The 24,292-nt window shown below is 46.3% G+C and overlaps 1 protein-coding gene across 1 annotated transcript in view; it reads left to right on the plus strand.

Annotated features, from left to right (window-relative positions):
• Positions 1-24,292, plus strand: part of ZNF469 (zinc finger protein 469) — a 224,473-nt gene that overhangs the window by 68,102 nt on the left and 132,079 nt on the right. The window lies entirely within an intron of this gene.

Genomic DNA, 24,292 nt, shown 5'->3' on the forward strand with positions numbered 1-24,292 from the left:
AGGGGAGAATGACGTCCCGGGATTTGCTCGAGAAGCATCTATGGATGCACGCCAGCATTTTGGTCACTTTACTAGCCGCAGCATCGCATTGCAGGCTCATGTTCATCTTGTGGTCAGTGATGACCCCCAAGTCTCTTCTGTAGCGCTAGCCAGCATAGCACTGCCGAGCCTATAAGGATGCTGCAGGTTTTTCCTCCCAAGGTGGAAAGCCTTGCATTTTTTGGTGTTGAACACCATCAGGTTCTCGTCCGCCCATTTGCTGAGCTTGTCCAGATCCGCTGGATCTCCCACCTGTCCTCAGGTATGGATGCTTTGCCCCAAAGTTTGGTGTCATTGGCGAGCTTGGCCAGTCCACTCCTGACTCCAATGTCCACATCACTGATGAAGATATTGAACAATATGGGTCCAAGGACAGAGCCTTGGGGGACCCCACTGGTCACAGCGCACCAAGACATTTGGCTCCCGTCGACCACCACCCTCGGGGTCCTACCACGAAGCCAGTTCCCAGCCAGCAGATCATGGTGACATCAAGGCCACAGTTAGCCAGTTTAAGCAAGAGGTGATCGTGGGATACTAGATCGAAGGCTTTTTTAAAGTTGAGGTATATGACATTGCTCTCTTCCCTTTTGTCCAGGTGATAGGTCACCTGGTCATAGAAGGAAATGAGATTGGTCAAGCATGACCTGCCCACAACAAACCCGTGCTGGCTATCCCTCGGGAGATTGCCTTCAGCTAGTCTGTTAAGGATGGCTAAAATATAGCACTTGCTCTCTCCCTGATTTTTTTTTATTTTTTTATATATATATATAGATATATAGATATATATATGGTCAGGGGTACCAGTGAGGAGATGGTGGTGGTGGTAGTGGTACCCTAATATCTATAGCTCGTTGGTAAGGACCACTCCCTGCAAATTGCGGTGCTGGGTACAAGATCCTCGTCTCTGCCTGATTTCGGAGCAAGGGATTTGAACGAAGGTCTCTGTTCTCTCGGGACCAGGCTCAACCCTGCTCGCTGGGCAGGAGGATGGTCTGGACTGGTGTGCCTTCAGTCTCTCCTGTTGATGCTGTTCAGTTTTGTATAAATACTTGCATAGTCCTTGGATCAGGGACTGGGACCGAGAGTCCCATGTCCCGGGAGACTGCTGCAGCCAAACCTGCCGTTGTGGCTATAGGATATCAACTAAAGACTCATTTCCTCTCGCACATGAATCTCTCTGAGAAATCCAGAGGGTTTGTTCTACTTGACTGCAATATCCCTTACATTGTCTTGCCAGGTTGTATCCAGCTGCAGAATTCACCCCGTTGAACCTGAATCACAAATGGGTTTCCTGGAATGGCACCTATTTGCAAATGAGCTGTTCACTGAAAAAAAAAATGTGTCCAGCCCCAATTATAACTCTAATTCAAAGAGCCCCACAACCTTGAAGAAATCTGACTCTGAATTATAGGCAATTCTGGAGAATTTTACAGCAATTGTTCTCTGCTAGATTAATGGCTAGTGCTGAGCTGGGTATTGGGCTAAACGAACAAATGCGCTGATTCAATGTGGTAATTGCTCTGTTTCTTCGATTAAAAATATTGCTTGTCTCCAGTGACATCCTGCAAGCACTTTTACTCTGGGCAGAATGGCTGCTGAAAACATATGGAAATTCCCCCCAAAAAGAAGGGGAAAAAAAGAGTCGCACGTGTCTCAAGAACTGCAGGAAGCTCGGGTAAGTGAACAACATTGAACCAAGTATCTCCTGCTACAAAACACATGCTTCTTGTGCAAAACCTTCCCTTGGGAATTTTTGCAGAGCGAAGGAGCCCATTAGTTTTGCCCAATTCTGTTGAAAAGTAGAAAAGAATATGTCTCGTTTGATGAATAACTGAGCGGGATCGCCAAGAAGAAAACCTCGATAAGTGAGTTGCTTTGGACTCCACTTTGTTTTATGTTCTATATAATCCAGTTGAATTAGGAACACGATCAAATATATAGACATGCTGGTACCTAATTGTCACATCCCTGGTTTAGCCACTGAACTTATAAACCATTAATATTTCCTCCTCGTTTAAGCATGGATGTGTCCGGACAGAACTGCTGCAGCACGGTAACTTTGAATAACAGAGAGCGTGAACATGCGCAGTGTACAACTGGGGTCAACACAGGGCCTTCGTATATCAGCTCCTGCGGAAACAGCCGTATCATGATTTGAAACCCCTATTGCCCATCTCGCAAGGGGCCAAATGGGGTGTTCTGGAAGGGGTCATTTCTCTTGCAGCTGCTCTGCTTTATATCATAAAATCATAGAAAAAGAGGGTGTGAAGGGACCTCAGGAGGTCACGTCTACTCCAACCCCCTGCTCCAAGCAGGACCAGCCCCAACTACATCATCCCAGCCGAGGCTTTGTCTATCCGGGTCTTGAAAACCTCCAAGGATGGAGATACACCTCTCTGGGTAACCTGTTCCAGTGCTTTACTATCCTCCTTATGAAAAGATCCTTCCTAATATCCAATCTCAACGTCCCTCACTGCAACTTGAGCCCATTGCTCCTTGTCCTGTCATCTGCCCCACTGAGAATAGCCCTGCTCCATCCTCTTTCGAGCCCCCTCCAGGTAGTTGAAGACTGCTATTAAATATAATAGACTGCTGTTGTATAAGGATACCTACATATTGAAAAAGAGAGACAGAGGGAAGCTGTGTTGCTGCCTGGTAGGTAGGTAGGGCACTCACCTGCAAGGTCGGTGTGTGTTCAGATACTCTCAGCTAGAGAAGGAAATCAAACCAGAGCTGCTGTGCCCTGGGTAGGTATTGGACCCACCAAGCTATTGTGTTGATAGAAATTCTTATACTTGTTCCCCAAGAAACTCTCATACTTGTCCCCCAAATTGTCCTGCTCTTACAAACACCCTGTTCTTGTACTTTTGCAGCTGCACAGTGGCACTGTTCAGCCCTTGTTCCTCAGAGGTCTAATGCAGGTGCAAAATTGCAAATGAATACTTGCCTGTGGCCTTCATCAGCATAGCGCTTAAGCACATGCGCCTAGGCACTTAATTCAGTGGGACTTAAGCTAGTTCTTAAAGTAATGCTTAAATGCTTTGCTGAATGGGACTGTTAGTATAAGGGTACAGTGTTCTTCTAGTATAGGTAGGACAGGAGGCTGCACCACTGCTCCCTGAATAGGATTTTCTTGAATTTTATTTTTGCACCCAAGTGCCTGAGCAGCATTTAGCATATTTAAACATTTGCTGCTCTCACAGGGGGACAGGACATTCCTGAGACTGTGTGGGAAGCTGGAAGTTTATTCAGACAAAGGAAAAGGGAGGGAAAAAGGCATTTTAAATAAACTTCACTGGATGCAAAATCCTTTGAGGCTTTAATTGTCCTTACCCCGTTGCAAGGTGTGGCAAAGCTCCTCCGGGTTTTGGAACTGGTGAGTCTGGTTGGCTGAGCCAGCTTGGTGCAGATGAGCACTGAAAATTTAAGGTATAACTTCTGCCATATGCTCTGCTAAATGTACCTCTGCAGAGTGTGGCTGACAGCTGGAATTGCTGTGACCCTTAGCAAAAAGAGTTAGGCTTTTCTCAAACTACACATTGGGCCATCATTAAAAAAAGCAAACAAAAAAACAACTAAGTTTGGGAGATATATGGTCTGAGCTATTTAGGTCCAGGGGCTGTGCTTGCAAAACCATCTCCCTTTCATTCACTCCACCACTCGTGATGCTCCTTGCTGTATCCTTCCATCAATAATGAACTGCGTGAAGGGGAGTGAATTAAATCTTGGCCTTCTTCAGAATCAGGTGTGAACTCCGATTCATTGAAAACACAGCCTGGTTGTTGTAGCAACGAAAATGCTGCCACCGAGATGCAAAGAACAGGCCTAAAATAGACCCATCGATGAACCAAGTGCATCCGGTTGTCGCAGTGACTGGAGGCGACCTGGGCGTATTCGAAATCAAACGGATGAGTTGAGTGTGCACACAAATATGGTGCTGATACCATCCGGATATGACCCTGTTGCTTCTAGGGATGCAATTATTTGCACTAGTGTTTGGTCCCTATGGTCCTAGAGCAGCTGAAGCATGACTGGGGGTGAACTGGGAGGTGCTGCCCTTTCACCGAGCTTCCCAAGGTGTAGGTTGGTGCAGGATGCAGCTCTCCTGCTTTGGGTGCGGGAGACGCCACATTTTGAAGCCGTGGGGCAGTCCGCCAAAAGGGAAGGTAAAAATACAGCTCCATCCAACCGTTTAAGTCCCTGTTCCTCAAAGCTTAATGCAACAGAAGAAGATGCCCAAACAAGGCCAACCAGCAGCTGGGAGAGGCAAAGAAATCCTTCCAAGAGCCAGCCTGAAGATCCTGTCTTCTGCATGGTTTCCAAAGCATCCGTGTTTCTTCATCTGACGCCTCCACTCTGAGCCTTCTCCCCCCGACTCTCCGAGTGCCCGTCCCAAAAGGCCCAGGCATCCACTGAAACGTGCTCCTGGAGCCATGGGCCTGGTCTGCTGGTAACTGTGCACTATCATGCTCGGCCTCAGGCAGACTCTGTGAGTGCGAAAGCAATCAGGACTCATGGAAGGGGTGATCACTTCTATGAAACCAACCAGATTTTTGCAAAAAACAACAAGAAAAAAACTTTAATTGCAAGCTTTCAGGCGGAAACACCCTTCATCATGCATCGGAGAAAAGACTGTAAAACTTCTGGGTAAAAATGAAAGTTCGCGTTTCATAGGAGAGTCAAAGGTACTACAATCCCCTGCTTGGAAAAGTTCGTTTTAGATGCAGATTAGGCTCAGAGAAAAGTTGGAATAGTCTGCTTACCTCAAAGTTGTTTGTCGGGAAGCAGGCTGTATTCATATTTCTTTCTGGTTATGGTGTTTCGCATTTCCCAGAGGAGAGGATCGATGGGATGTTCCTCTGGGCCGGTCTGCGAGCGTGAGACATTTGTGACTAAGCCACGTGGAAGCTTTGAAAGCCGGCTTGTTTCACTTTTAGATGCCAAAGTTGAGCTATCTCCTGGGACAAATTTATCCTCATTGTAACTCCGTTGTGGTCACCAAGGTTGACTCTGGGCTCTTGAGTCTGCAAATAACTGTGCAAATGCCATCGAGGGCTTTGCACGAGATTCCCGGGATGACGTGCCCCTGGCTGAGCCCAGAGCATCGCAGCAACAGCCGTTCATGTGGACTTTTCCTTCCCAGAAACTCAGGAAAGTGTGAAAACTGAAAACCAAGTCTGGAAACATGTTCAGATTTTGTTAGAATCCAGATAGCGAAATGCTGATCGGAGAGGGAGATTATCAGATCTTCCCATTAGCTTTAAGCAAGAGTTGTCTCTACTCAACGTGCACCGAAGCCCTTAGCAGGCCCAGCTCCCACCGCAGTCGATGCTGTTCTCTGTTCCTGGATGGGAAACAGGATAAAGACTGCTGACGTTTGCAAGTGATATTCCTGCCTAGGATTCACCACGTGCTTTATCAAGAATGACTTTTGAAAACCCTGCGTAATGCAGGGCCGGTAGAGCAAGCATCATTTGGTTTCAGCCTCTCTGCCCCAACAGAAAGGGCGGTGTACTGTAGTTCATCAGCTGTTTCCAGCACTGATATCATTCTGCGCAGACCTCGGATGCAAAACGCAGCTTTAAATTGCAGGCAGCATTGGAAGCCTTTGGAAGGCAGCAGCATTAAAAGACCTAATCAAGTTTTGACAACTTTTGCTGGAGTGATGGGCTGTAGCAATGAATCCAACTACAAGCGTGTTTTTAATCCGTGATGAGTTTAATGAAACTCATCCATAAAGTAAGCAAGCTGGTGCAGCCGACTAGCTGCGTGCTGCCTTCTGTTGTGCAGACAACTCCGGACCGTTTAGCAAGCTATCTAGAAAACAAAATCATATAGGAAACTGTATTGAAGAACTAACAGTAATAGACCCACCCAATATGGTGGCAATTTAGATTATTTCTTTGAAAGATCCCTGGACCTTTACGAGTGCCTGTAATACCTAGGAAGTTTAATGGAAACTGGATCCTAACTCTTTTTCGGGAGACGCTCCAATAATGGTTCATTTTTATGGAAGTGTCCCCATTACTGCTGCTGCAGGTCAAACAGCCCGAATGATCTTTCCAGACGGGAATCTCAGGGAAATGGTTCGCTGTTCTCTGACTTCAGCCGCCGTTTAAAAAATCAACCAGGCATAGAAACTGGAAAAGGATTTAGAAACCTGACAGCAGTCAGGTGAGAACTGTCAGCTCCTGCCTGTACATTTACAGCGATGACAGGTTAGATAGCAGCTTTTCCTAATTGCAGATTTTTTTTTTTTTTACTCCTCTCATTCAAGTTCACCAAGAGGCCAGTCCACTTTGGTTTTTTGGGGGGTTTTTTTGCTTTTCATTTCTCCCAAGTTGTAGCTCATTTCTATACTAAACCGTAAACCTGGTGTGGGACCCAATAAGAGACTTACCTCGTAGAACAAATTACCCTTTCTTCCATGCTCTAAGCCACCGTGTATGTCGGGAGATGACATCCAGAGCTCACGTGTGTCACCGGGGCAGCTCAGGGCTTTAAACAGCCTGTCTGTCACTTGTCATCCCGAGGATTAAGATTTAAAGTACGTCTGGATTATAATGACAGAAAGAAGCAAGGTGCTGGCATGGTGTGTAATAGCAGCGTTCATCCTGTGGCACGTGTGCTCCAAATGGCATGGGTAGCCTCCATGTGTGGCAGGCAGCAGATGGGCAAGAGGGCAGGGAGCTGAAAACAGAGTAGCTGATAGGGCAGGGAGCAGAAAACAGAGCAGCAGATAGGCCAGGGAGCAGAAAACGCTTGGGGAAGTTGTGGGAACAATTTGTGGCATGCCTGCCAAGAAGTTTGGTCTGTGAAATCCAAAGTTTGGCCCCACAGACATAAGGACACTTAGTGGAGATGGTTGGGAGGGCTTATCACCACAGATCCTGGTTTTCTCTGATTGAAAAAAAATCCCCAATTTTTGGTTTAAAAAAACAAACAAACCCCAAATCCTCATGTTTCCATGATTAAAATGAAACACATACATCTCCTGACATACTCCCATTTCAGTTTGAATTTGGTGCCTAAAGAGGCTGGGGTTTACAATCGTTTTGTGCAGGGCAGGGTCTGAGAAGCAGCGGTGAGTACTGACTACATATGTACCTATGTATTAGTGGTGTTTCATTTTAATCATGGAAAAAGGTGGATTTGGGGTTACTTTTTTTAACTGAAAATTGGGGGTTTTTTCAGTCAGAGAAAACCAGGATCCCTGCTGATCACTCCCAGGTTCAGATTTTCCTAGCAAAGCGCTCCTCTCCTTTCTGTGCTTGGAGAAGGGTGGGCGCAGCCCCATGCGGAGCTGTTCTGAGACCCTGGCCACTTGCTTCTCAGTCCCTCAAAGCAATCGAATCTCAGTAATGAACTGTCTGCATGAAAACATCTGAAAAATGGAAAGAAAATATTGTAAAAAAGGGTTTGTTTTTCCTTCCCTTCCTTGTTTTCCACTTGGCTTTACGGATGAGCTCTCCTGTGAGCTACAGAAGTATCAGTATCTTTATTTTATAGATAAGGCGCAGGGAGATTAAATGACTTGCCTTAAGGCCCCGACGCAAGAGCCAGGATTAGATTGTGGATGCTTATCCTCTGTCAGTACTCACCTCTCCTGCTCAGATCCTGCCCAGCGCAGAATAATTGTAAATCCCAGCCTCTTTAGGCACCAAACTCCCATTGAAATCCATGTGCGAGTGAGGTCACTTGAAGGATCTGGGCCCAAGTGACTGAGACCTCTTTGAACGTGGGACTTCAGCTTCTGTGGTGCTTAAGTGCCCTTGAAATGTTTCCCCTTTGGGTTCAGAAAGTGCTGGTGTTCATGGGGAAACGTGCTGCTGGTGATCACCAGGGATCCTGGTTTTCTCCAATTTAAAAAAAAAATCTCCAATTTTTGGTTTTAAAAAAGGGAACCCCAAACTAGGGATGTGGGTTGTAGCTGTGTTGCTCTAAGGACATAGGCAGACGAGGTTTTTTGGGTAAACAGAGAAAAAAATAAAAACAGGTAAAAAGATATTGGATTTACCCAAAGAACCTCGTCTGCCTAGCCTCAAAACCACATTTTTCTGTGATTAAAATGAAACGCCTCTAATATATCTAGATCTAGGTCTCTATATATCTATATCTATAGATATGTATATATATTAATGGGGGGGTGTGCTTGTGTGTGTGTGTGTATATGTGATTAAAATGAAACACCACTATACATACATACATACCTATGTGTATATATACATATATATGTGTGTGAGTGTGTATGTGTATATATATTTCATAGTTTCATATGAAATATATATATACATATGTGTGTGTGTATATATATATGATTAAAATGAAACACCACTGTACGTACATACATGCATACATACATGTATGTATATGTGTGTATATATACTTATATGTGTGTGTGTGTGTATAGTGGTGTTTGATTTTAATTATGGAAAAATATGGATTTGCTTTTTTTAAACTGAAAATTGGTGATTTTTATAAAATCAGAAAAGACCAGGATCCTGGTGATGATAGCACATGGCCTGGCCTGAAGCCTCCTTAGCTGGATTGCTTGCTCTGCCTCTAGTGCTTTGCATGAGACTAAGAATCATTTACTTGACCCCCTCGCCCTCAGCTGCTACTTTTTTCAAATAGCATTGTGTAGTATATAGATCCCGAAACTGGACCCCATCGCTCAATAGCTCAGCACTTTCCTCCAGGGAAGATAAATATGTGGCTAGCACCTTGCACATGGATTCTTGCAAAAGACCAAGGGAAGTGCAGCAAGGATCAGTGCAGATATCAATGCTGCAGTCACTGCTTGACTGTGTTATGCAGTCAAGCCTCATTTAATTTTGATAGCTTGGCCACTCTAGCAGCATAGCTAGATTAGGGTGGGACTCAGCCTGAGCTCCGGTCCCCCGTAGCCCCTGTACTAAGGCAGCATCTGGCTATGGAGCATGGTGGGTTAACTCCCTGCACCACTGCTGCAGGTAGAGTGATGCTTGAGCTAGTAGGGTGCAGACAGAAGTGACAATTTTCACCCGATCTGGCCCCAGAAAGGAGTCTAGAGCTGTGCCCAAACAGAAGTGCATGGCTGCAGACCAGCTGACAAGGGCCTGGTCCCATGAAAATCTGAACCCTCGCTGTCTGAGGGAATATGCTCCAAAACAGAGTGCGTTTTGTAACCGGTGCCTGTGGATGTAGTGACTGCAGCAAAAACATACCTGGTGTTTGCAAAATGCTTTGCAAGCCTCAGGTGACTGGGACAGTGGAAGAGCCAGGTGTTACACTATGCACTGATTTGCTGAAAATCCAACTTTCCCTGTGCAGCGTGTGCTACACAGGCCACGCGGCAGGGACAGGCGGTATGTTGTATCCCTGTCAGATATAGACCGAAGAGTGGCATTCAGTGCCTTTTAGAAGGGAGTCTGGTTTAATCCAGGTCCTTCCAAGCAGTGACAGGATGTCTCTTTATACAGAGAGAGGAAAAAGCATGCTCAGCAGCTAGCCAGCCAGGCTCACAAAGACCAGGTGCCCGACTCAATTTATAGACCTGCTGCTGCAACACATTCAGGCATTCATTAAATCCTCAGTCATTCCAGATCGGCTGCAGGAAGCCGGGGGAAGCTTTCATGTGACTGCTATTTTCAACCCCCGCATAGCTCAGGGGTGATCGACTGGCCTGGCATTCCCCGTGGGGACACCTGCGAAGAGCAGCTGTTTGGGACCACGGAGCAGCCCCGCCGCTGAACGTGTAGGGAGAGGATGTGCTTGCGTGCGCGGCCTCCTCCCGGGCGTAGACGCAGAATCACCTGCAGAGCTGGGCCCCGTGCCAGCAAGCAGATGCTTAGCTCGGCTCTCGTGGCCTGCCCCTCCAGTCAGTCTGGGCGTTGCATCCTCCGCATGTAACTCCACGCCTGCAGGCAAGGTCCTCTGGCTCTAACTCCCTCCCGCACGGAGCCAGCCCCTGCCTGCACCTAGACTCTCTCCTGTCCTGCCATTTCTCCGACGGGGCAGAAGGCGAGGTGTGCTAAGCTGTGCCTATACTGTGCCCCCTTTCTCTGCTGCATCCACTGAAAAGGCTGTATGTCTACCTTCTTCCAGCGGCTCGAATCCCTGTCTGCTCCAGCTGCTGTCCACACATCTGTTTTCCTTGTCTCCCTGCCCGTGGACTTGCCCCCAGCACATTAAGAACTGAACTCTTCTTCCCTGCCCAGCCCATCTTTTCTGGCATCGGCCACCCTGCCGTTTTCCTAGCCCGCAGCCTCAGGGACTTCTGGATGTCATTTATTAACCCTTTCTCTCTGCCACATGAACACTGCCGGTTTTAACTTCTTGAGCTGTCTTTCTTCTTGTTTATCCAGGTCTTGGCCATCTCACTTCTCAGGAAGTGCATTGCTTCTTCTTGGGCCTCCCTGCAGCTCTTATTTACACCAGGCTCCAGCTATTTTCACGCCCTTCGGAGGTTTTCTAGCCAGTAAAGCACTGGAACAGGCTACCCTCAACAGAGACAATATGTATCCTTAGAGGTATCCTGAGACCTGGAAAGACAAGGCCTTGGCTGGGGTGATGTAGCGGGGGCTGGTCCTGCTTTGAGCGGGGGGTTGGACTAGATGTGACCTCCTGTGGTCTCAGGTTGCAGCAAGGGAAGTTGAGGTTGGATCTTAGGAAAAACTTTCTCATGAGAAGGGTGGTGACACACTGGAACGGGTTACCCAGAGAGGTGGTGGACTCTCCATCCTTGGAGGTTTTGAAGCCCCGGGTAGGCAAAGCCTTGGCTGGGATGTTGTAGTTGGGGCTGGCCCTGCTTGGAGCAGGGGGTTGGACTAGATGGGACCTCCCAAGGTCCCTTCCAGCCCTCCTTGTCTATGATTTTCATTTCTCTGCTGCTTGAATGCTCTTCAGGGCAGCGTTCTGCGACTTTTTACTCCAGTCTCCCATAGCCACGATGTGGCTGAGGCAGCATCTGGCTCCCTTTGTCAGGTCTGTCTCTCCCATCTGCCTCTGTGCCTCTTCTGAAAATCCTATTGCAAGGGGAAAAGTCACAGCCCCTGTCTGCTTCCTAGAAACTTTCCACCCTCCATAGCCAACATCCTAGTTTCTAGGGGCTGCCTAGTCTTTAAGGTGATGATTAATTGTTTCAGAGGGGTCTGCATCCAAAGGTTAATGACAATTATTTTCAGTCTGTTACTGTGGATGTTAACATGGTCATTGCACTGGCAAAACTCCAGACGAGGGTGATTGCGTGGCTATGGGATAGGGGGTAGGACTACAAGCCAGGACTCACGAGTTTCATTCCCATGTTATATTCTCACTGCATAACTGGGCCAAGTCACCTAATCTGGCTTTTCTAAAGGAATATATTTGGACCTGTAACAATCCCCTGCTTGGTCTGAATTTGCTGTTGCTTCCCCAAGTCAGTAAAAGAAATAAAAATGCTACCACTCCCTCTCCCTCCCCTGTTTGCAATGCTCCATGAGCGCCTGTGATGAAAAGTTTGGGAGAAAGACAAAGTGTAATCATGATACCGAATGGTTATTTAATTGCCAATAATAAAACTTTTATATATCATTAGTCAGGGCTGCCTCATCCTCTTTTAAAGTGTGCCCATTTCAAATAAATTCTGAACACTGGTTTGAGACGATCCAGCAATGGGAAGATTCTGTTCAGTGTATCTGGGGGGAGCGAGTTCAATCATTCAGTGGTGCTTTGTAAGTCGCTAATCATTTGATTTACAAGTCTGGTTCTCTGGAAGGTTCATGCCCCGGAGCACCAAAATGTTTCCCAAGAAGACTCTGAATCAGAGCGATTTGTCTGAGCTTGTCTGAAATGCTGCTCTTGTGACCCCCACTTTCCCCGCTCCAGTATCCTGCTTCTCTTTCCCTGAGCACATTTGTGCTGCTTGCTGTCTAAGAAGCAATGCAGACTAGTGGACTAGAAGTTTAGATTGGGATTTTGTGTCCTGGCTCATCTTTTGTCCTGTCTGAGGCTATAGGCCAGCCACATCTTCTCTTTAGTGCATCCCTTTCCTCTCCTAGCTTTTGTTTATTCTGTCTCTATTGGGTGCATCTACACATTCAATTAATGCACTTTAGGTAATGCGCATTAAATTTACTTCACCTCCATTGTGAAGTACTAGAAAAATGGGGCATTTTTACACGTGTATGCGCCGCAGCGCCAGGTGCTTTGTAAAGCTCCCAGTGCTGCAATGTATGCACTTGTATAAGCAGCAAAATGCATGTCAGCACGCAGAAAATGGGGACAGTCCACTTTTGAACTAAAATGCATCAAAGGTGTTTTAGTTCAAATGTGCACTGCTGCCATTTTCTCCACACTGAGGCATGTTTCGCTGCTTATACGACTTCAAGCAATGCAGCGCGGTGCCCGGCAGCTCGTGTGCAGACTAGACCTGATTACTTGAGTCTGCTCTGACACGCCGGATCTTCGGCACTTCATAGCACAAAAAAGTGTGTGTATAAATGCCCATGTGCATTACCCTGTTTTAATGTGCATTAGCTAAAGAGCACAGGTTTTTTGTGATGCTTTCGTGCGTAATAAAATAGGGCAATGCACATTAAAGCGCATGTGTAGATGCACCCTATATGTTGCTTGTTCTTGCAAGCCGGGGACGGTCTCTTGCTACATGTTTGTAAAGCACTTAGCACAATGGACCCACAACTTCAGTAGGGCACTGTTCTCCTGTAAGTAACACAATTACCCTTCTCTGCCTGCAAAACTTATTGTTCATGGCTGAGGGTTTATTGCTTGTCATTGCAACCTACTCAGTCGCAGATGACTGGCTCAGTGGGGACAGACAGTATGCAGTCTACCCACAGTGCAGCACTTCTGCAAGTCTTTGGGAGATGAAAGGTATTAAATAGGCAGATCTATGGTATGCATCTTTCATGGTGGAGTCAGAGAGACGGGATGTTCTTTGGCATCAGATGCTTTGATTTGTAAGCAATGCTTAGACTTTCAGCAGTTAATAGCTCAGTTTCCTTTTCCTTCCCGCCCCTTCGTTGTCATGGGAAACTTGTTGGTTCTGTGCTAATTCTTGGGATTAAACTGACACAAGAGCAGGGGAGAGGTTTTTATAGCTCAATTGTAAAGACTTGATTTGTGTGCCGGCTGTTTACTGACATCATTGCTGAGCCAGGTCCTAAGCTGCTGTCAACTGATACCACTCGTTGGAAATCAGAGAAGCCATGCCAGTTTGCATCAATTGAAGGCTGTGATCTGATGAGTATGTGGTTGGACTTTCTCCGACCTCTCATTGATTCCTTTACTCATTGGACTGGTGTACCAGTTTGCCAGTTACAATGAGCCATGTACACCTTTTTCATGAGGCTTAGGATCAGCCTTCCATTTGGAGACCTGAGAATAAACCTACCCTGGTTTGAGAGCAAAAAGTTCATGGAAGGGGTGACATGGCTGCCTGTGAAGGAAAAGGTGCTGATTTAATAACCCAGGCTGTTCCATCTGTCCTGTGCTCCTAGGCTAGAAGTCTCCTTGAGTAGGGTGGTCTATAGAGGGGACAGGATAGGTAGTGGTTCAAGGCAGGGGTCTTCCACTCTAATTGGCATGTCCAGAGCAACAGAGCGAGGCTGAACTCATATTTGCTGTAATGTTTGCAGGTGTGGGTGACAAACCCTATTCTACCTCTGAGTCTTGCTAAGTTTGTCCCCGGTTCAGGATAGCATGTAGGCAGAATAACAAGCGGATGCATTTACTTTCTCCTTGGTTAGAAGCCGCCTTCTCTACGGTTAGTCTGAGATGGGGTATTTAGGAAACAGTTTGGGAGAGGCACCCACAACTGACCCCTGGTTCCTGTGCTCCAGTGCAAACTCAAAACACACACAACACTCAACATCAGCAATGACTTTCAGCCCATGACACCACCAGGACTGCTGTCTTCAGGGCTAATGAGGAGAGAGACCGGGTCTGTGGCTTGATTCCTGAAAGTGCTTTGTTTCAAATGACGAGAGCAATGGGGTGCATGTGGCAGAGGGCGGAGCCTACATCGTGTACGGTTCACAGGTGTGCCCTAAATTATGTGCTGTAGATGGTGAATAGACCCTAGCTACTGTGAAACTATGAATGTGAAGATGTGAAGACACGAAGACGTGCCCCTGAGTTAACCAGCAAGCACCATACAATCCATACTGCTTCCGTGCTGTCTTAGAAAGGGCTCTTCGACTGAGCCGACCCCTCGAGGAACAGCCTTCCTGAAATCTGGGTTGCAGGTGGACCCTAATACCACCTCTATTTCTAAGGGGTAAGGCAGGAAGCCTCCCTTGTTTCAGAACCCGCTGACTTTTCCTCGCAGCCAGGCATCCCTCCCTAGGCTGAAAGTCATGCTAGATTTCCCACAAGGAGTGTATTGGCCATGCTTGGAATGGAGAAAATGATATAACTCCCTTTGTTTGAGGGAGTTCCCTGCCGTTCGGTGACAAAATCCTTGTCTTCCACACAGGAGACCAGGTTCAATTCCCGAATGCTTATACAACTACAGCCATGGAGGCACCAAACGTCTGGACTCAGTCTGCCCTTTGGAGTCTGTCTCAGGGGCCTAAAGCAGGAGCAGGAGGTCTGGGCAGCCTCCGCTCCTCCAAACCCCTGCTTGAGCACGTGTCGAAGGTCTGGGCAACCTCTCATGCATGCCCCGTGATCTGGAAGGATGGATGGTTGCCAAAACCCTCAAGTACCCCCCGCCCTTGTTTGAGGTGCTTTGTGCCAAGTAGATGGCCATCTACAGCAGTATAAAACGATGCTTTTTTATGAAAATGAAAGACTCGACAAATTCTGCGTTTATATTTGACTCTCTTTAGTCCACTGTTTAGCTTGTTATTGGTCCGGCACATTTTTAAAGCAAATATGAGGTTTCAGAAAGCCTGCTGATAAGATCGTTCTTGCCCTCAGTGGAATCATTAATTCAATATACTGAAATACCATTTTAATTAGTTTGTATGATGCTCCCAAGAGCTATGAAATAATGCTGTTTATTGTATGAATCTCTAGTGCACTGTGTATAATCCTATCTTTTATCTCTGTCCACTGTGCTGTATCACTGGCAAATATTAGTGCATCCTGTCTCACGCCTGTATTCTGTAGGGAACGTGCCAATAGTCTTAAGTGAAATACTCAACATTACATTAAAACAACATTGTAGTTATTACTTAACTGGCAGAAAAATCAGACTGAAAGGTTACTTTTAATTGCTTGTATTGTGGCCAGGTATTACAAAGACACTAAAACAGTGTAATATCATTTGTTCTTGGGCCTTGCAATACTTAGATCTAAAGGAATGAGTTGGAGCTTTTTTCCTTTTTCTGTGAGCTCTGTCATTTGTATTGTTAAATGTGGTGCTGCCTAGAGGTCTCAATAGAGATCAGAGCCTTATTGTGCTGGCTGCAAACATGGCAGTGGAGAAACCAGTTATGAACCTACTCAAAATAGAGTTCACAGTGAGGCACTGATAGACACAGAGTATTCCCAGTATCCCAAAGACAGACTTTATATAAAGACAACCCAAGTCATCTAGCTGTAGCAGTCTGTGCCATAAGTTAACACAGTCTTTCCCAGGGTACTCTCTTAAGCTTTGCAGATCTGTTGCTCATGAAGAGATGTCAGCAAAATCTCTATAGCCTTAAAAAAAAATCCTGAATGTTCTCTTTTCAGTTAAGTTTCTAACATTAGCCTTACTGCTGCCTCTCTTATCCCCTGCCTCCCATCTATAAACCAGAAACTTCCTTTACCCAGGGCTCTTTGGCTGGAGGATGCATGTTGCTTAATGTTCCTTAATACCACTTGTCTGCATGAAGTGATTCCTCCCCTCATTATTCTAACAGGAAAGGCCCCAATGACTCTACAGTCATGACTTGGTGAGGGGAAAGATGGCCAACTGGGTTTAGACTTTAATGCACAAGAAAGACTTCGAAAGCGTTGGGAAATCCTGCTCGTACAAACAGACATGCAGTTGAAGCGCAAGGAAGGGCAAAAAACGTGGTGTGTACATATGCCCGAGTGCGCTAACCTGTGGCTTAGGAGATCCCTGCTCTGCTCTGACATTCTGTGTGGTCTCTATCTCTCTCTGCCCCTGGTCCATCTGTAATAGTCCTTCCCAACTTCCCACAGTTGTCATGAGGATAAATCTAATAAAGAACTTAAGGTACCGTGGCTACGGGGGCTTTATTGATACATAAGATGGGGAGATGGGCTCAAAACGGACTGTTTCAATGGGCTTGAACAAAGTATTTGAGAACCTTGTTGACTTCTAAGCTGCTTTCACCCAACATAGGAAGACTCTGAAATCAATACTGTGCCTTTGAAATATCTTCAAAGCAAAGAGGGGTTGGTAAAGTTGCTCCAATTTTCTGTCTGCTGAACCAAATAGTTTGGAATATAACAAACCCTTAATGGATGGCTGACTATGCCAGCTTCTTTATCATAGAATATAATTTGCAAACCATAAAGAGGCTGTTTGTAACTAAGGAAATATGGTCAGTCAGATCATGGAGTAGAAGTTCCAACAAAAAAAAGAAGAAGAATTTCAAAACAACATTGTTTCCAAGAGATAGTGGGGATGAGACTTAGGGAAACGAGAGAAAATGGTGACGTAGGAAGGTACTTGCCAAACTACACAAGGAATGTCTGAAGAGGTCATGATTTACAAAACGATGAACTTCAGTTGTCGAAGGGATGGGCCGTAAATGCTTACCCAGAGATGGTTGTGTCATTCCAGTGGCACATCCAACATGGTACATACTTGCATCAGAACAAATGGATTGGCCCAGTTCCCCAAAACCACTCTCATCCCAGGTCCCAGTGGAGTCAGTGGGAACTGAATTGAGTAAGAAGTGATTTCAGAACCTCGGCGTCTGGGATGACTTGCATCATCCTCTGACTTCACTGACTACAGCTTTTTCAACGGCTGTTTCAGACCCTCCATCAAACTTGCTGCTTTGTTTGAATGATAAGCACCTCTGGGAATCGAAAATTTTACACCTTCGGTAAAACTCTGCTGACCTCTGGCCCCCATCTGTGCCATGGTCCAGTGACTTCAGGGATAGCATCTGAACAACAGGTCCTATTGCCATGCAAATAAGGCAGTTTAAAAAAATCAGAAGAGAAATACAGAAATAAGGAAGAGATGAGCACCATGGACAACCCGTGAATGTCTAGGGAGAGCAAATGGATCAGATCTGTTCGATCAGCAGAGCCCTCGTTCTGTTTTCCTCCGAAGGTGCCCTGGCCCCATCCCCGATGCTACTCTTGCACATGCTGGCGACAGAGGGCACGAGAGCAGCAGTGAGGGTGCCCTTAGAGTAGTTTCATTGCCTTACTGAATATAATTTGCAGACCTCTTTGTGGTTTGCAAATTATATTCAACACCATTGCTGAGGTGGACGTGTGTGCGTGCATGGAGCAGAACATGTTTGAGAACGGATCTCCCAAGACCACTGCAGGAGCATTAGAGATGCGTTGGTTTAAAAGCAGGGACTGAGATTCAGAAATGATTTGATAACCTATGGGAAGCCAGCGCAGGCAGCTGATGGTACCCACGGGGCTGAGGAAAATGTGTTTCAGGTTGTCTGTACCAGCTGGAGTCGCCTAAGCGTTGTAGGTCTCCTGCCTCGGGATACTGCATTGCTGTATTCTGGCTAATGAGCAATGGAGGCATGAGCCCGTGCACAGCGTGTATTCTCGGTTATATGCTGCTCTCCACGCTGCATGCTGAGCGCATGAATTGTACAGGAAATATGCATATTATCAACCCAATGTAGCATTATAGACTCCTTATTCTAAATGTGCAATGTTGCTCTGAGAGCTTTTCTCAAACCCTTCCAATGCATCACACATTTGCGACTCAGTTTAGTCAACCAGATGACAAGATTTATTCACAAGCCCAAACCTTTAATACCCACAATATGCCTTACATTAAAACCCAAATGTATATTGCTTGTTTTTTTTTTTATCTTCCCTCAACCCAGGAGAAATGTTTTGCGTTTTGTCTAACAGTATGGAAAGGATAAGCGTGCCCAGTGAAAAAGCACCAGGGGGAAGCAATTTCTGAAGCACACGGAGGCACGCAGAGCGTCGATGTGGAAGGGGCAAGGGCACGCTCTCTGTCAGTGGAGCCAATCTTTTTTAGCAGTTGTGCCCCAAATTAGCTCCACACCCTTCCTGAGTGCCACTCCGGTTTCCTTCCCCTGCTTGATCTGCGGCTCTGCTTTCTGCTCCCTGCGCTGCCTGTCCCCTCCATCATCGGCAGCATGCCACACAGAGGCTGCCTGTGCCACGTGTGTCACACGTGTCTCTGGTTGGCCACCCTGCTTTGTATTGTATCTGTGTACATGAGAGCAAGAGAGAGAAACATATATATGCACTCTAGTCTGTTCAATGTTAAGTGGCCTAAGGGAGGGGTTTCCATCGTGTCTCTTCAGGACACAGTTTAATAGCGTTCCCTTTTGAATGTCATCAGATCCCCTTTACATGCTAGAAGGAAGAGTTTATCTCCAAATTCCCCTGGAGAGGCAGGTTAACACTTCGATCCTCTTTTGCAAACTGCCCCGTGATTTTAACGTTTTGCAAATTGCCCTGAGATTTTAATCTTTGTTGTTGGTTTTTTGTTTTATTTGGTAAGGCACACCCTACAAGCTTTATTCGTGAAATATTCTGGGAAGAGACAAAGACTGCGGACCTTCTTCTTTATTTCTATTCAATACCTTTCATCTTTTCAGACGTCACCTGAGCTGGCCTTTCTGGAAGCACCTGCAGTTTATTGCCTATTTGCAAAATAATTAGGGTTATTAGCCTTTAAGTATACTGTATAAATTCACGTTGGAATTTAACCTAATTTTGTTAATATGGAACAGCAAAGAGTTTTGGTTACATAACATAGCCAGTTACCAACTGGGGAGAGAGAGGGGGAACTCTGAACAGCTATTTTTCCAGTAGGATGGCTGCTTTCTAATTAAGTTCATTAAGTAATATGAAAAGCATATGGAAGGGGAAATGCCATTGGGTCATCATGAAGTGATTAGGTTTGCTAGAAAGTGAAGTGCACAGGCAGTGATTTCTCATAACCAGTGTTGAAAACATAATATTCACCCTAACTTATCTGTACATCTATCTGCTGTATGGTTCTTCAGCCAGCTCCATTTGCTTGCCTTTCTCCTTCAAAGCATTTTTCCCTTAATTGTAGGCATGCTCTTTCTGCCGGATGAGAAGCAATCGTGATTTCTCCGTATTTAATTGGGGACGTTTTTCAGCATTTGCTCCAGTGCAATGGCCCAGCATGGGCTGCATTATCCTTCGCAAATCTTCCCTCTCCAATTTTGCTGCTTGAGCAAATCTGCCTGTTTTCTGCTTAATCCTCCTAATGTGCCTGCCTAATCTAGGTAGCGCTTCTTCTTTTAAGCCACTTCCTCTCCTCTGCATAATCATCTCTGTTTACAGCCTGAGACTCAGTCCTGCTTAAACATGCATTGAACTCAACGTGTGCGACCAGTTGCACTGACGTGTTTCAATGCACGTCCCAACCCACTGCCTTCTCGTGTGGGCTGTGATCCTAGAAACTGCCCTGGGTGCAGGACTGCCATGGCCCCACTTGGCTCATGCAAACCGATTATAACTGTGTTCTGGCGATTTACCCGGCAAGTACATCTTTATCACTAGCCCGTCACCACTGCCCCATAGCACCACGGAGTAAACTGCAGTAAAACAGTCACGTTAGTAAGTCTGGACTGACTTCACATTTTGGGTAGACAAGGCTTCGGAGTTATCTGTTGTGTTTTTCTCTTACGTGCAAGCGATGACGTGCCACAACCTGGGCCGAACACAATAAAATGTCAGCACCCGAGACGTCACCCTCCGATTCCACTGAAATACAGTATAACCACCCCGGGCCATTCCCAAATCAGTAGGCAATGCTTTCAAACATTCAAAGGCCTTTCTTGGGGCACAAAAATTGCACATAATTTCCATAGTCCCTAGAGATCTGCTGTACCGTAGGCTTGAGGCTTTGACATAGCCAATACCACCTCAGCTCAACAACAGCAAAAAAAGATAGCACCTAATTAGCTTGGTCCTTGTAAGCCCTTGTTATTAGTGTATTAATGAGCTGTTTCCATGAAGCTAATTTAAGAGGGAATGAATTTATGCCAAAGGGGCAACTGCAGGCTGATGCCTGTGCGTTGAGGCTGGCAGCATATTATTCAATTAAGCTGGAGCAGCTACTAAATGCTTCTATGCTTACAGGATATTAAAACATGCTCATATTATTGGAACCACAATCCCTTCAGTTTCTGACCTCACCCCACCCTGACAGATGGGATTTTTAATTTTTTTTTCATCATTTAATCACCTTCCATGTGACGGCAGCTTTGAAATACAGGTTATCAGCAGCAAGACATGGTGACAGAAGAGGACCAGGATTTTTGCATGGCTCCCCGATGCTGACTGCTTGCTGTATTGCAGAGCAAGGGAGAAAAGTCAGAGCTTTGAAGCCTGGGGTAGCACATGCGTTCCTAGAAATATCTGCACAGCCACCATGCCTGGGTGTCATGTAAAGGCAGGTACGGACACCTTGCACGGCGTTGTACCTGATAAGAAACCAATAAGTAACAGCTGGCCAGGCAAGAGTTTTGAAGGCACAGCTGGTACCCAGACACTCTCCCAGGCTCGCTCGCTGCAGTGATGACTATATTGCCTATGATCTGTTCGGAAATGAGTTTTAGCCTGCGAGAAGATCGGTTGCTACTCATGCTTCCTATCTGCCATTTTCCAAAGTTGCTTTACATTTCTCCAGCGTCTCGTCCCTGTCAGCAGTATTGTTTCTTCTGGCCGTTTCCTAGCTCTCAAAGCACCCTCGCGCACACATGTCCCAAAGAAATATCTGACCTACCCCTGCTTATCTCTGAAGACAGTCGGGGGCTCTGTTTTGGGAAAACAGCAAAGCCTGTAGCACGCCAGAAGTTAAGCACTAGCTTACGAGTGTTCCTGAACAGAGATGGATTTAAGCAAATGCTTAACTTAAAGTGCATGTGTAAGTCTCGTTGACACAAAGCGCTCTCCTGAATCGGGGCCTGGGAAGGTAGCCTGAAGGCTAAGGAGCCCTTTGTCTCACCTCTAGCACAGCATACCTGGCTTTTTCTATCTCATTGGTCACTTTTGTTCCAGGAATATTGTGTTTAGAGAGCCCTGAAATTGCAATATATGGTTTTCTGTTGAAAAATAAAGAAGAAAGACAGGGCATAAAATCCAACCCCGATGATGAGAATATAACATGACCCAGAATGTTACCAGACAGACTATTTACTCCAAAGATTCACCCTTTACTATGGAAACCAGCAGCTGAAGGCACATGCTGTACAGAGGAAAGTGCCCTGCTAAAATCATTCACGTCGCCTACAAGGTCCAGTTACAGGACCTTGTTACAGCGCTGCATGCACCAGCCGGGTGGGAAGCCGTCCAGCAGCTCCTCTGCGCTATACATCTTTCCATAGGAAACTTCTCTCCGGGGCCCAGAGCTCCCTGTGAGTTTACGGTTGCACAATTTGCAGGGGCTGCTCCTCCAGTTAAGGGAAGGGAATGTAATTCCTGAGCAGCTCCGACGCAAAGCCCTAGTCATAATCAGCAAGGCCAGGAACTGGCTCTTTGACAGACTGCCTCTCTGTCCATGACCCACTGAGATGGCTGTGCTCCATTTGGAAGATGTTGCTGATAGAAGCCAGCATGAGCTTCTCCGGAGCTGGAGGGGCAGAAGGGGGAACGCCTTCAGCCATGGAAAGTCTTACGAGCGCGAGAGTGTGATGAGCCAAAGGACTTGACCATCTTTGGAAAGCAACGCAAAAGCCTTCCACCATTGCCGGCGAGCCAGCACCGAACGGGGGTTGAATAAAAACGAAGTAGAACAAAAGGCGGAGACAGAAGAGAGAAGAAAGAGCCACGCCGGGCGAGTCACGGACCCTCTCGCTTGGTGGATCCAACCCATCGGCACAGCAGCCCTGAGCTCTTTCCTTTATCCTGCATGAATCGCCGCCTTTGCCGCTTAATGCTTAGTAGGAACTGCTCATGCGGGGGGCGTGCGGCAATGCATATCATCTCGTCGCTCCGCTGTCAAGCCGCAGGCTCCAAGTTCAATGCCCATGTCTGCAAGGACATATCATTACTGCAGCAAGTGCGCTGATATTCCTTAAAGTCTGCCTGAGCACCTGAGGACCCACAAAAAAAAGTCCGCATTTTCTTCCCTCCTTGAACATGAAGACATCCTGCATTCCTTCATCTTCACTTCCTCATGCCTGTTAGTCATGCGTTTACCTCCTTAGTGCCACGCCAGGGCACACTGCGGTGGGGCGTCCTGTGCCATGCTCCTCAGAGGGCGCACGTGCACACGTATTGGGCATGGCCCGCAGCACGCTAGGGCCAGGTACAGACATGATCCTGTTACTGGTATAAGTGACTGGAAACCAGTCTATACCCATAACAGAACAAGAGCTCAGTGCATACGGACTGGTGTAAAAATGATGGACCTTGGTCTAAGATTTGCACCCCCCGCCCCCACAGCCACCACCACCGGACAAATGTGTGTGCTGTTTGCTACCGACTTAACTACGCCGCTTACGGAAAGCCACGTGACTTCAATCAATTCAGCCTTGGGCTCTTTTAATGTCTGTACCTAGCCTAAGATGGCTAACATCCTGGTTTGAGAAGGGACTGCATGCAGATTGGACGTGGTGCCTCTGCCAGCAGCATTTCTGGGGGGCAAGGCAAGGCAGGGTAGACATGCTCGGTGTGCAGCTCTTACAAAGCAATAATACCGTGGGGGGTCAGGGGAGGTGTTATGACAGGTAGTAGTGACTCTGCAATGCTCCAGAAGCTGATATTTTAATACTGTCTGTGGTTAGGGAAGCAGGTAGCAAATATCTGAGCGCTGGCATTTCTCCACTCTAACCACACTTATGATTAATAGGCTTATAAAGAGGTGCTCCCCTGCCCCCATCCGCTATGGCCAAAAAGTTAACTTTCAAACACATCTGTTGGCCTCCGTTCATGAATCAGTATTTCCTTTTGAAAGCTGCCGTGAATAGCCAAGGAAAGTTGTCAGGAAATTTGGAACGTCAGAGCATGGACGCTGGCTTCTCGTGGGTCTGGGGGAGATTTGAGTACCGTTCATATCCTTTGAAACTCATACCCACATTCGTGGGCACAGTCAAAGACCAAAGGAAGGAGAAGGAAATCTAGCAATAAGATATTCCATAAAGACAAAGTGTGTAAAGTCTAGGGATGTCGTGCAACGGCTTTAGCTTTTGGATGAGCATTTTATATCAAATAGTAGATGTCCGTGGGTCTTCTTATTTTTTAAGTTTTAAAAAAACAAAGCGATTTGGCTAGGTTGAAAGCACTGCTTTTCATGTAGTTAAATAGTGTGAGTGTGTCCTATTTTTCTTGAAATACTGCATTTTAATAAGAAGATTTCTGTGCAACTATTAGAATATTTACTAGTACGTAAGGAAGGGCATTTTATACAGTCTTCCTGCTAGAATTTTCTGGCATCCAGAAACCAACTTATATTCTGTCATCTGGGTTTTTATATTTTGTTCATTGTATAAAGAAAATCTTTTTATCTGCATCGGTCTTCCAATAAAAGAACAGGGTTTTTCTTTTTGATGCTATAGCCGTTATTGGCCCCATCAGCTGGCAAACCAGAAAGAGATCTGAAGAAATGTTAATTTTAACTGGAGCTGGTTGGGAATTTTCTGGCAAATTTCTTGTTGGAAAACAGGGGTAGCAGTCACCCAGAGGTTAGGGACATGCATGCGGGAAGTGAGAGACCAAAGGCCGTCTCTTCTGAGCTCTGGGCTGGTGTCTGTCTTCAGCTGGAAGAGGTCCTCTCCCTCTCTCTCTCTCCCCCTTGAGTTATCATAAAAAATAAAACCAACCCCTCTGAAAGCTCCTGGGTTCACCCTGATGTGGGAGAAGAACATTTCTGAAACCTTGAAAACTTTTTTGGGATGGAAAAATGGTTTCCTGACCAGCTCTCATTATAACTTTATTTGCTGGTCTCCGAAAAGATGTCACATAATCCACCTTGTCCAACTTTCGACCAGACGTTATTAAAATGGAGGAACGAAGGAGTGCCAGCACAGTAAGAAGCATCCAGCAGAGAGGATGATGCTTCAGCCAATGTTCCTTGGAACTGATTTTCAACTCTCCGTCATAGCGCAGTTCAAAAGCTGACTTCTCCATCCCGGGCCAGGTACATGTGTGC

The sequence above is a fragment of the Crocodylus porosus genome, unplaced genomic scaffold, assembly GCF_001723895.1.
Source record: "Crocodylus porosus isolate Cpor-Errol unplaced genomic scaffold, CroPor_comp1, whole genome shotgun sequence".
Taxonomy (NCBI): Eukaryota; Metazoa; Chordata; order Crocodylia; family Crocodylidae; genus Crocodylus; species Crocodylus porosus.